The following is a 13,233-nucleotide window of genomic DNA, read 5'->3' as shown; positions in this document are numbered from 1 at the left end:
AAACACACATTCAAAGAGGCAACTGTTATTTCTATCAAATCTTTACGGTTTAAATATAGTTTCATCGGCGACTTTGCCATAGGCAAATGACGCCATTTGCATAGCCATCTTTTTTCACAGAAAAACAGCATAAGTATTGTGCCGCACGCACACTTTGATGCCAGAAAAAAACATCCTGGGTTCTGCAGTGCTGTTGAAACAGGCAAAAAAAAAATGGGGAGTGGGGGAAATGGCAACCCGGTCAATGCAAGGGTGGTTTCCAGGAACAGTGGAGCTTGTCATGCAGCCACTGCAGAGGCAAATTAAAGGGCTGAACAACTGGGATTGATATGGTTCGCCGACAAATATGTTATAAGCTAAACCAAGTTACCACCGGATATAGAGTAAAAGGTCTAATTAACATTATAAATAAGCATGTCCCATGGGCCAACTCTTGTTGTCAGGCACACTACTTTTTCATCTCATGCCATTCAGCTTGGAGAGAGAGTGAGTCACTACATTCTCCAGGAACCGTGAATAGAACTTGGCACTTGTGTAATGTCTCACACATTCACTCATAGGCTCCCAGTTCCCAAAAGAATATACCTTACAGTACATACGATATTAATCAAAATGCCACTGAGTTGGAAACTTCCCAAACTTATTTGTACTGATTAAAGCACTGACAAAAATATTAAAGAGTGAATGTGTGTGTAGAGAGAGAGAGAGAGAGAGAGAGAGAGAGAGAAAGAGAGAGATTCACACTTTGAAGCTGTTACCCTGCAGACATGCTTATGCCACTTAGAATCAGATATAAGTTCAGACTATGTGGTACCATATGTTACTGGAACAGAATGGCTTGTTTGTAATGGGCTACTTTGAGCGACACCTCTCCGTAGGCTTGCCGGAGGACTCTGCTTATGCAGAACTCAATTTACTGTACAAGCCATTATGAAACAAAAATCAACTTCGATGCTATCATTTTTTTCCTTCTTTCAGTGAGGTAGAGCGTCTTATTTTAGTGTGTGCTGCCGTTTGACAAGCATTTGCCGACTTCTGGTTTCTGTTTAAATATTTTTGGAATACCAGGAATATTTGCTAAACCCCAGAATGCCATCTCTCTTTAATCAGAAAATGTAATATTTTATAATAACATCTGTAGCCCGTTGTTTATATTATGATGGGAGAGCAAAGGTTTTTATGGTGCATTTTGCAGCCAAATTCATTTCCACTCTGTAATAAAACCCACAAATTCCAACAGATTTCCTTCTGACAATGAGCCGCACGCATTGGTACTTGCTTTTTAGATGCCCAAACATAGGAAATTCTACCCTGACACTTACCAAGGCATTTCAAGTTACTTGCTTGAATTTGAATAATTTGACAATAGATCCAGAAAAGTCCAATGTCTCACCGATCTCAGTTTTAATGTACCTGCCCAAGGATTATAGTTGAAAATTAGCCATGCTGGCTAAACTGGCACATTTACAGAAATGTTTATTAATGTGCCTGTCCCTGTAAAAATAAACTGAATAAAGTAAAGTAAAAGATACAGATTTTCATGTCATGTGACCCTTGGAAATGAGTCTTGATTGGTTGAAATGGCTTTGAAATGTTATCAACAGTTTTGCCTCACAGTTAAACATTTATCAATCAGGAATGACCAGCATTATCCCTGATCTATTCATTTTTTCATGATTTTCACCTGTTTTTCTCTCGCAAAAACACAAGATCGAAAATTGTTGAGAATAGTCAAGGATACTTCAATATTGTCACAAAGAGTATTGTGCTTTCCAGGAAACCCCACTGAGGGGACACAAAGAGGTTGAGAAAATCTTTAAATCAGATAAATTTAAAACTGATGAAGCTGCATGCGAAAGATTTACTGGTAACAGAGAAAACGTCCTTACCTTAACGGTGACAAACATTAAATAAAGGACATTACAGGTACACACAAGTGATAAAGGCAATCGTATCAGAAGTGAGGGATGCTTGTATTTTTTCTTTTATAGCAGATGAAACAGTGCATCGACAGTCACTCTTATTGTGTACTGTGACCCATGCCTTTTCTGTTAAGGATGGTTCATTGGTTTTTACAGAGCAGTGCAGTGGTGATAGCCACTGTGAAAGCCCTTGAAGAGACGAGAGGACACAACTCTGCATCTCATACCTTTAACCATGTCAACCAGCTGTGTGAGTTGAACAGTTTTGCTAGCCCCAGAGTACCATGCAAGAGTGGCTTTGTCACGGTACGGGGGGTGGGACCCAGGCGCAGAGTAACAAAAGACAAACTCAAAAAGGGAAAATTAACAAAGATTTTACTAACAAAAAAGGCAAACAAACAGGGAACAGACAAGGGCACGATGGGCAAAAACACAAACTCAAAAAATATCTAAATAAAACAGAAAACAAGAGGAACTCACAAACACGGGCAAGGCAGAACACGGGCAGGCAGAGCACAAGGGCAGGTCAAACAAAACACAGGCAGGTGAATACGGTGGTCTGAACATACGTAGGAAACAAACACATCTCAGGAACAAACACAATGAACCAGCACCTGAGTCAAGGGAACAAAGAACTTAAATAGACAGGGGGTAACAAGACACAGGTGAACTCAAAAAACAATCAAACCAGAAGGAGGGGATAACAAGACACAGGTGGGAACAATGATGGAATAACGAGACAAACAATAATACAATTAACAGGGGGGAGCAGGACACAAAACAGAAGTGCCGCCATCTGGCGGCCCAACAAGGGAAACACAGACAGGAAAACACAGAACCATGACAGGCTTGTCCCATTGCAATTGTGCGGCAGGCGGAAATCATTGTTTCACAGACCTGACGAGTACTACAATTGTGAGGTACCGCGCACAGCACTTGACACTCACGCCTCAAGATTGATTTTATGAAAATGATCTGCACATTTTCCAGTTTCCATCTCCTACGACAAGCCACCAGTCGACAGCATTGTTGTGATTTGTAAAACGTTAAGTGTCAAAGCAGAATCTTTTAGCAATGAGATTAAACTAATTCCCATAATGTTCAAGGATGCTCACCATCAGCTCATGGAATATTAGACAAAACTTGAGAAAAAAGTGCATTATTTCAACAAAATACCAGCCCAAAATATATTTCCAGTAGTGGACTATGGAGTCAAAGACAGAACCTTCAACACACCCACCCATGAATACGCAACGAGCTCAGCCATTATAGCACACACACACACACATTGCACAGTGAGTAAGCAGGGTAGATCTCAATGCCGTAAGGCTATTCTTACTGTATGGCACACCAAATCATTTACAATGGTTGCGCTAGCCCATGGAATGCTGTGTTTTTGGAATACAGGACATTTAAAAATCTGCATTTTACACTAGTTAGTTCACTTGCACTCTGAGAAAAAAAATATTTATGCCAGTTCAACCATAACCATAATTACAAATCCCTATGAGTAATTTCTATTTTAATTTATCTAGACATGTCCTTGTCTTACACTTTTCATTCAAGAAAAGTGCTATCTCTTTGAATCTCTCAATTCTACCAATGGCTTTGTAAGCACAAATGTCAGACAATGCAAATGTCAGACACCTAAAGATAACCTGCTCATAGAAACAGGAGTAATTATTTTGTTGTGGTTCCAGCCTGTGTCATCGCCCCTTGTAATCTTAAAAAAGACCTTGAAATATCTGCTTTTAAAGAATGCGATTAGTTTTTTCTCTTGATGAGTCAGCCTTGTAAACAGGACTCACTTTAAATCCACAATGTTTACCTTTATTTGCCATCATTGTCTTTGAGAACTGTATGTAGTCACCTGTTAGGCAGATGAAAGCACAGGCAGTCAATATGACAGGGGTTATTGAACATCCAGCAGTTAAGAACAGATGGCTTCACTTAACATTTTGAAGGTAAGGGGAAAATGTATTATTCAGTTTTAGAATAGGGCACATATTCTCTCAGGCTTTTAATAATAGATAACATAATTTTTAAGACAATTTAAAATCAGAATTGGCAAATGAAAAATGGTATCGCGTTCAGCCTGAGTTCCCACTTAGAAAAAAAGATGTAGCATTTGGCCCGGTGGAATTTGTCTTGGCCCTGCTGGCTGGTGGAGAGAGCACACACGCCTGGGTTGCGTTAACCAATCAGCCCAGTTGCTTAAAAATGTGTTCCTCTCCACAGTGTGGGGCCGAGACCGGGAGTACACTCTGAGAGAGCGAGTCTTTTAGTTGTTTGTCAGAGCACAAAAAACAAGATGAAAGGGAACCACCATCGAAAAGCTGAAGGAGCTGGTCAGCTGAAAAGCTGGCCAGCTCTGAGCAGCAAGCTGAAAAGCTGCTGCTCAGTTTCGCTTTCTTCGTCTTTGTTAATTTAGTTTGTTGTTTTAGTTTATTGTTTTTGCCAAGAACCTGTGAGGGGGAAGGGTGAAGGTGTTTGTTTATTTGTTTTTGTGTTAGTGTGGGTACTCTCTCTCTCTCTCTCTCTCCATGCGGCACAGCGCAACAGTGCACACCCAGAACTGCAGCATCTCCCCCCTAGGGGTGTCACACCGGCGTGTGACAAAAGAGTTCGTTTTTTTACCCTTTTGGGATTAGCTCACTTTCTGGAAACATAATGCCAGTGTACAAGCTGCATTGGAGTTAATTATAGTTCATTGCTTTAGACACAAGCTCCTGAATGCGCCTGCAGCTACTGTAAAGCCAGTTGGTTAAAAGAAACTAGAAGGTAATGAAAAGTATTCTGCATTGTGCTTGTGTCATTAACAGTTCTATACAGGTACTTAATAAGAATTTAATTAAAATACCTATTCAACCCTTTTGAATGTATACATGTATAAGTGCCACATTCATGAATACTAATGCATTTACAGTGACATATGGGTGCAGGGAATTTAGTAGGTTACTGAGGTAATCCTGCCAGCTGATCTCTGGTCTTTGTGCAAATTGATGCATTATAGTGCCTCATAGCACCATGTATTACAGCCATGTGTAATCTCATAGACACATTATAGTGACCAGCATATTAGTGACCATGCCTTACATTTTACACACATTAGGATGACTATACAGTCTGACGATCATGTATTATTGTGATCATGCAAACCAAATGTTCATGCATTGTTGTGACCATATAATATTTATACGAATGTGACCACTTGTTCTAATAAACAAAGGACTCATGGGAGATTAACAGTTGTCCCTCATTACTAAATTCCCAACAGTCATGAAAAGAAAATAAATCTAAACCATGTTGCTAACGTGACAATGACATGAAAAAGATTAGATGCAGGTATGAATGTTAGGTCACATGGGTCAACATCAGAGAAACCGAGAACAGTTGGCATGTGACAAACTGGTGCAAAAAAGGTTTGAGGCCAGAGCTCTGACCAGCACTCCCCATTGTATTTGCATTCAGATCAGGTAAATTTCATGTCTCTTTTTTAGAATTGTTAAAATGGCAATTTAATGAAGGAAAGGTACAAGTTTGCCAGACAAAGTAACAAACATTTAATGTCTCTAAATTTCTGTAGAAATTACGCTGAACTGGCTTTTTTTCCAAGAATCTCATTTACATGCAGGAGATGTTTTATATTTAAAAGACTGATGTAAAATTGTTGCATCTGCTAGTGACAGAATTAAGGAGTCATTATCGTAATTAAAAACAATCTGTATTCAACTGTGGAAAAATTGTCTTTGTGATAAAAAAAAAGAAAAATTCACCAACAAACTGATTTTGTGACTAGGAATACCATTTCTGTTACTGATCCAATATTGATATGGACAGCTAAAGAAGGTTTTATTTGAAACTTATCAATTTGCTTTTAACCTCAGTAAAGCCAGAATTAAAAAGATAAGTGATTTGAAACATGTAATTCACTTGGGCAAACTCCCAAAATAAAATATATAAATCCTATGTAGTGTGATTGGAGTTGTCTGACCAGTTGAAAAGGAAGGAGGAAATCATCATGCATAAATAAGGCAGCATTATAACTTATTTGGTAGTAAACTAAATAAACCTCTTTCCTTAAAACTGAAAGGAATGTGAATCATGTGCACCAATAGATGCTGTTTTCTCATCAACAATTAACTTGTTAAGCCCATAAATTCCAAGATTTGTCCACATCATCTTCCAGCGTGATGAAACTCCTGACCTTGGCAGTCCTCTTGTAGGGTCGTATGCAGCTCTGAAGGGAGCCAAAAGAGGTGAAACACCAGGTCCAGATGGTAGGCCCCAAGAACTGTTATCAAATTGCTGGGACATGCTGAGCCCAGTTTTACTCGAAGCTAAGAATTCTACCATTGAAAAAGGGACATGAAATACACGTGAATACTGCCTTAATCTCTTTGGTCCCCCAGAAATGTTAAAAAATAAATAAATAAAATTAACATAAATAAAATTGACACACAGATTGTGATAATTTTCAGCATTGATAATGAATTTGTATATTAAACTGTGTTCTAGTTCTGGCATTACAGTACATTGGTCATAACTGGTTCATCGTGATAAATCAGAATTTGTGATAGGTCATTTAGATGCTGTTAATATTCATTGTTTATTACACATAGTATGGGTGGCTCAAGATTCTGATGTGCTGTTTTGTGTTTAGACACAGAAGCATTTGGCACATTGAGATTATCACATAAGATTAGTGCGGGTTTCCATTCTCTGGCTTTCTCGTCACATGTGCATACTTAATTTCTGGCTCATTATTACTAATTATATTGTTATTTTCATAACAGTTTAAAAACATTCACAGTGTGCTATAATGTGGCACTGTCACAACTTAGTATAGCATAACAAAACAATAACTTCAGGGATTAAATCTTGCATTTTTGGATCCTGGCTTGAAGGCAATATTCATTGGCACAGATCTGTGGCTGTAGGACCTAGAGTAGCATGTGCCTGCTGTGATAAGAAAAGTCATCCTTGGTTGCCCTTTCGCAACCCAAATACACGTCACTAAAATGTCTGAATCTACTGTACTAATTAAGGCCAATTATTCAAAACTTGATCCATGCTTTCATGTAAGAATGAGACATTTGCTAATTGCTTCAAAAGGTTCATCTGGTTAATCCAGTCCTTGAACCTTTTTTGTGTCTGACTGCTGCGGAAACGTTCTGTGCGAATGGGCAAAAAATTTACTTTCATACTTATCTAGCAATCTCTCAAACCCCCCAGTCCCCTACTCATAGTCTGCCATGAGGAGGATATGCAAATAACAAATTGGTTAAGATAAGCATTCCACTCACAAGCCCGCAGGACTGGCTAATGCTTTGAGATTAAAATAATCCTGCTGTTTGCATTTTAGGAGGCAGTGAAAACAAACAGCGGGGGAAGGCAACATAAGACGATTTGAACATCTGCGTTCGTGAATAGGGAATATATAAAATAGAATTGTGAAAGGTAAAATATTTTTGCCTGCTCAAACTCAGAAGGAGCATTATCAGTAACATTCCTGATTGCAAAGGTCAGTGAGTGCCATTTTTTTCCCCTTCCAGTCTGCATTTTTATTTTAATTTGTCTCCCGCTATGCTAACAGACCAGAGGATTCCCTGTGAAATGTTGCTACAGCAAGAGGTGTGGAAAATTTCTGTAAATCCATTTTTAATTTAAAATATAGATAGAATTTTTATAGAAAAATTTATTCAATCAAGCAGAACACTGACTCTTCATATTTTCGTGCATATTTTGAAATCAGTACATTATTTTTTTGCATTCTCCATATTCTACCAACAAGCCAGTGCCAATTTTCCACAATACAAGCTATACAGTGTACAACAATTTAATCTCCACCTTCCCCAACCCAGACATCATTCAGTCTAGTGATATCAAACGTATTTAATTACAAAAACATTGGTCAACTGGATTGGAGCCTTTTTGAAATGATATAATCCGAAGGCTGCTCATTCAGTACTATTCAGATGGCGATACATTTTCAAATATGTTCTAAATTATTCACTGTTTTACACAAAAGGTTGTCCACATTGCACACTATTCATTTGTTACCGTTGCTCTGTCCACTGAGTGAAGTTCAGATTTGTCCAAGTCAGTGATCAGTTGGCTCATTTTTGTTTAACATTTCTAGCAGTTGCTTAGAATCAAAAAGTGTTTATTTTTTTACCTTGCTGATGAACAATGTATTTATTTTTCAGCAGCCATGGTTTTACAATGCAAAGGCCGTCACTTTTTTCCCTCCCTCAGTAGAAAATATACTCTCCCTTCGGTCTGTGCTCAGTGATCCTTGGCAAGCCACACTGTCTCGTGATAATGAATCTCCCTCATCACGGTCTGGCCACCAGGCCACGAAACACCAGGCCTTCGCCAAGGCCACCTCACCCCCCCGGCACTTTAGTGGGCTTTTCACAGGACTTCATCTGGAGACACACCCTGGACACACATGCAAACAGAACCCATCTTTAACGGTTAAGAAAGGGACAGGGCTAATGTCCTGTAAAAGGTCAGAATGGTTCCTGGTGTGATTCCACCTCAACTCATGCACTCCATCCCTTTACTCTACTGCAGGGCTGCCCAACCCTGTTCCAGGGTATCCACGTATTTTTATATTTCTAATATTGTTTTTGTTTGACAATTTAAATACAGTTTATACTTAACAGATGCCTATATCCAGGATAGTCAATTTATTGTTTTCTACATCATTCCTTTTTGCAGAGAGATATGAAGGAATTTCAGGGCAAGGACCTTGTGCCAAATGTCACAGCGGTAGTGGCCAGCCAATATCCCGCTTGCAGGATTCTGCATTCTGCAGCATGTCATTTCCACTCCTTAATTGCTTTGCCACACTGCAACACCACTCTGCAATTATCCCAAAATGTTGCAGGGATTAATTTGATATAATCATCGTTAATTATAGCTTAACTGGTTTGGACTTCCTTATATTACCCCTGAGACTTCAGAAAACAGCTGCTCTGGGTGTTAAATAAAGAGGACACTTCTCTGTCCTGTCTCCCATGGGGATATTTGGTACTTGGAGACTTGGAGAACCTGCACTCGAACAGCTGAGAGAAAGTTCTAGAAATATATGATTGTAGAGAATGAGTTCCTCTGAAGTGTAATACAAATCTGAAAAATCACTTGAAGTTCAGTGTTTCTTTTCTACACTGAGTGTTAAGCCTGCTATGAAATTCTCTGCCCTACTCTTGTATGAGTGGTCATTAAGTTTAGGCCAAAAACTGTGCCAAAGCAGACCCCCCTACTGGTCTCTGCTGAGATGAGCCAGACCTTGAGCACACGTGAAATTCTGAAAAGCTGATCATTCATGTTTTATTGCAGAAAACGCATACAGATCCTTTCCTATAGCATGCTATTCCTTATCCATAGCCTAAATACTCAATCAAGGAGGCTGGACGGTTCTGATTTTCAAATCCATCTAATAGTTGAAATCTGACCTCAGGACACACATAGTACATTCCGTTATTTTGCCAGTTCTGCCACTGGCATGTCCAGGCCCCATTTATGGCACATTGCTGTTCCCATATTTCAACTCTCCTATTGTACTTATTTGTTTGAATGCATTTGTGGAGTCGTGTACCGTCAATGTCCTGTTCTCATGGCCTTACTCTCCCCCAAGCGAGTCACTGGTCCCCGCATTCCTTGCACTCACAGTACATTAGTATACAATCACACCACTGTCTTAACTTTAACCACATGCACCTTCTTTAAATAGGTACAAATGGACCATGGCCTTGCTTTTTTAGAAAGTACAATTGGGCCACCCTCTCTTTTAAATTATCGCATAACATTAACATGGAACTGGAGCTTGGAATTATAATTACTATAAGTCTTTTTTCCTTTTTCTGTTAATGGGTCAATGGGTATGAAAAAACAACCCCCAGAGCTTCAAAGCAAGTACTCTTTTGGGTTCCCTTGTTTATTGTAACACCTTTGACACATTTTGAAGTTGATCACATGCCCTTCCAACCCGTTGAGTGACACATGGTGACTAGCCAGTGAGGCAAACTGTTCCTGTTTGGTCCACAAAATAATAACTTAACAAATTGGGTTAATGGTGATGTCCATGCAAAGCTCAGAGCACGGTCCTCTGCCCATAGCTCTGGGGACCTGGAGGCCTTGAGGAAGTCCAGATATGACCTACGGAAAGCCATCAGAGACGCCAAAAGAGCCTACAGGGACAAGTTGGAGTCTGATTACCACAGTTCCGACCCAAGACGCATGTGGTATGGACTGCGTTCCATCACAGACTACAAAGGGAGAAATAGCAGTGATGCCCAGCCCGCCGCCTCTCTTCCGGACGAGCTCAACATCTTCTATGCACGGTTTGAGGCAAGCAACGCCATCCCTACTGTAAGGCTAGATGAGGACCAGGACGACTGCACTCTGTCCCTATCTACGGCTGATGTGAGGAGAGCTTTTAAAAAAGTTAACCCTCGGAAGTCACCAGGGCCAGATGGCATTCCAGGCCGTGTCCTCAGCGCGTGTGCCGACCAGCTAGCGGAGGTATTCACCGCTATATTCAACCTCTCCCTGAACCAGTCTGCAGTCCCCACCTGCTTCAAACAGACCATCATTGTTCCTGTACCTAAGAAACCTGCCATCTCCTGCTGGAATGACTACCGCCCTGTAGCACTGACCTCCATCATCATGAAGTGCTTCGAGCGGCTAGTCAGGACCCACATCTGCTCCCTTCTTCCTGACACCTTGGACCCCCTCCAATTGCATACCGCCCCAACAGATCTACAGACGACGCCATCGCACTGACAGTGCACACCGCCCTCTCCCACCTGGATAAAGGAGACACCTATGTGAGGATGCTGTTTATAGACTACAGCTCAGCATTCAACACAATTGTGCCTGCTAAGCTCGTTCCCAAGCTCAGGAACCTGGGTCTGAACACCTCCCTCTGCAACTGGATCCTGGACTTCCTGACGGGCAGACCCCAGGTGGTGAGAATGGGTAACCTCACCTCTTCTGCACTGACCCTGAGCACCGGAGCCCCTCAGGGCTGCGTACTCAGTCCCCTCCTGTACGCCCTGTTCACGCACGACTGTGTGGCCACACGCAGCTCCAATGCCATCTTCAAGTTTGCAGACGACACCACCATCCTGGGTCTCATCTCCAACAACGATGAGACCGCCTACAGAGAGGAGGTCAGTGTCTTGGCAACATGGTGCCAGGACAATAACCTCTCCCTCAACGTCTGCAAGACTAAGGAGATGATCGTGGACTTCAGGAAGCGACAGGGGGGGTCACGCCCCATTCACATCGACGGAGCTGAAGTGGAGAGAGTCTCCTGCTTCAAGTTCCTCGGTGTGGTCATAAATGATAACCTCACCTGGTCCAGGCAATCAGACGCAGCAGTGAAAACTGCCCAAAAGCGCCTATACTTCCTGAGGAGACTCAAGAAGTTTGGAATGTCTGCTAAGACCCTCATCAATTTCTACAGGTGCACCATCGAGAGCATCCTCACTGGCTGCATTACTGCCTGGTACGGCAGCTGCTCCGCTGCTGACCACAAAGCCCTCCAGAGGGTGGTGAAGACAGCGGAGCGCATCATTGGCTGCCACCTCCCATCTGTGCGAGGCATCTACCACGCACGATGCCTCAGGAAAGCACAGAAAATCATAACAGACTTCAGCCACCCAGGCTATGGTCTGTTCTCACTGCTGCCGTCTGGCAGACGCTTCCGGAGCATCCGGGCACGGACGACCAGACTCACAAACAGTTTTTTCCCTCAGGCCATCAGGCTTCTCAACCAGCAACATAAATCCCTGCGATCACATTGATCACATGTCCTCCTGTGTATGCTATGTACGTTCAATGTACAATCTTATGCACATATCCATCAGCACTCCTGCACTTTATATATGGTTAATATTTAAATATTTAATACTCCTATTCCCACTGTCCATATCCCCCATCTGTACAGGCTGGTACTTATTTGCTGTTAATATTTAACACTATGTTTAATATTATGTGTATTTTTATTATGTGTGATATTTCTTTGATATATTTTAGATATTTTCGATATTTTGCTCTTGCTTCTACGTAGTTGCTGCCTGCCATGTCACAAGAATTTCTTTGCTCAGAATGACCTGTGTTATACTGTGCACTTGACAAATAAAAACACTTTGACACTTTGACTTTGAATTGCCATATGGGGAGAGCCTACCACACTGGCACTGGAACTGAGCTTCAGAAATGAAGCCCAATCTTGGCTCTTGGTTTAAACCTGTTTTACATTCTGTCTGTGGGAGAGGGAACTAGTAATTCTACTTGTGCTCAAACATGTTTGCACTTACTATGGCATACAAATTGGGGCCACTGTGGTTAGATAATTTTCCTCATACAGTAAGCATTGGATGCATGTTCCAGTTCCAAGAAGTCAACATGTATCACCCATTTATCACCCATGTTTAATCATCCCAATCCTGCCAGAAGCTGCTGTGATGAGGTGAAATTACAATTACAGCTAAAAAATAATTGTAATTAGGTTGAAAAACAATAACAGCCGAAGTACCATATGCATAATTATAAAGGAAACAAATTGTGCTGCTGTGACTAGGTGTCTGAGATCTCCATAAATATCCGCCAATTAACAGATCTACAAAAAAAGTGCATTTGATCACAGTTTGACTTTACAGTCAAACCAACAGAATATAACTCATTAATCCCCTTGCATCCTTCCTGATACTCAGCTGCTGGCTTCCATTAGAACTGCATGCTTATTATCTTAATGAACCAAATTAGATCAAAAAGTTCACAAAGAACCAAAGAACCAGAAAGTTAACAAAGTCTTATTGCTTTAAGATTTCAGATCACATATATTGCCATCATCTTGTTTATCAGTGCCAGACATGGGCATATTTAGCACACTATTACAGATAGCAGCAAAGTGAAGGTCCAGTGCTGGCCCACATTTAGCGCTGCAATTGGCCCATATATCGCCATGGAATGACAGTGATGTACCCATCTGAATCTGGGGCAGATTGCAATATCTTTCCAAAACTTTTGGTTCATGAAAAATGAATGGCTTGTGAATCACAAATAAAACTTTGACGACTACTGACCTCTCGCAAAACCAATATTTTCCCTTGCAAATATGGTGTTTTCTCTGATGTGTGGAGATAGTATCTTCCATGATTATGCCCACCCTTTAAATGGCTATGGAGACTATGAGGTGATGGAATGATACGGCATGAAATATTATATTTATGCAACCTTCTTCCCTGAAATCTTATGTCAGTCGATAACAGGAGCATGGGCTTACCAGTCCCAT

Source organism: Anguilla rostrata, chromosome 8 (assembly GCF_018555375.3).
Source record: "Anguilla rostrata isolate EN2019 chromosome 8, ASM1855537v3, whole genome shotgun sequence".
NCBI classification, from domain to species: domain Eukaryota; kingdom Metazoa; phylum Chordata; class Actinopteri; order Anguilliformes; family Anguillidae; genus Anguilla; species Anguilla rostrata.
Note: the sequence above shows the minus strand (reverse complement) of the source record.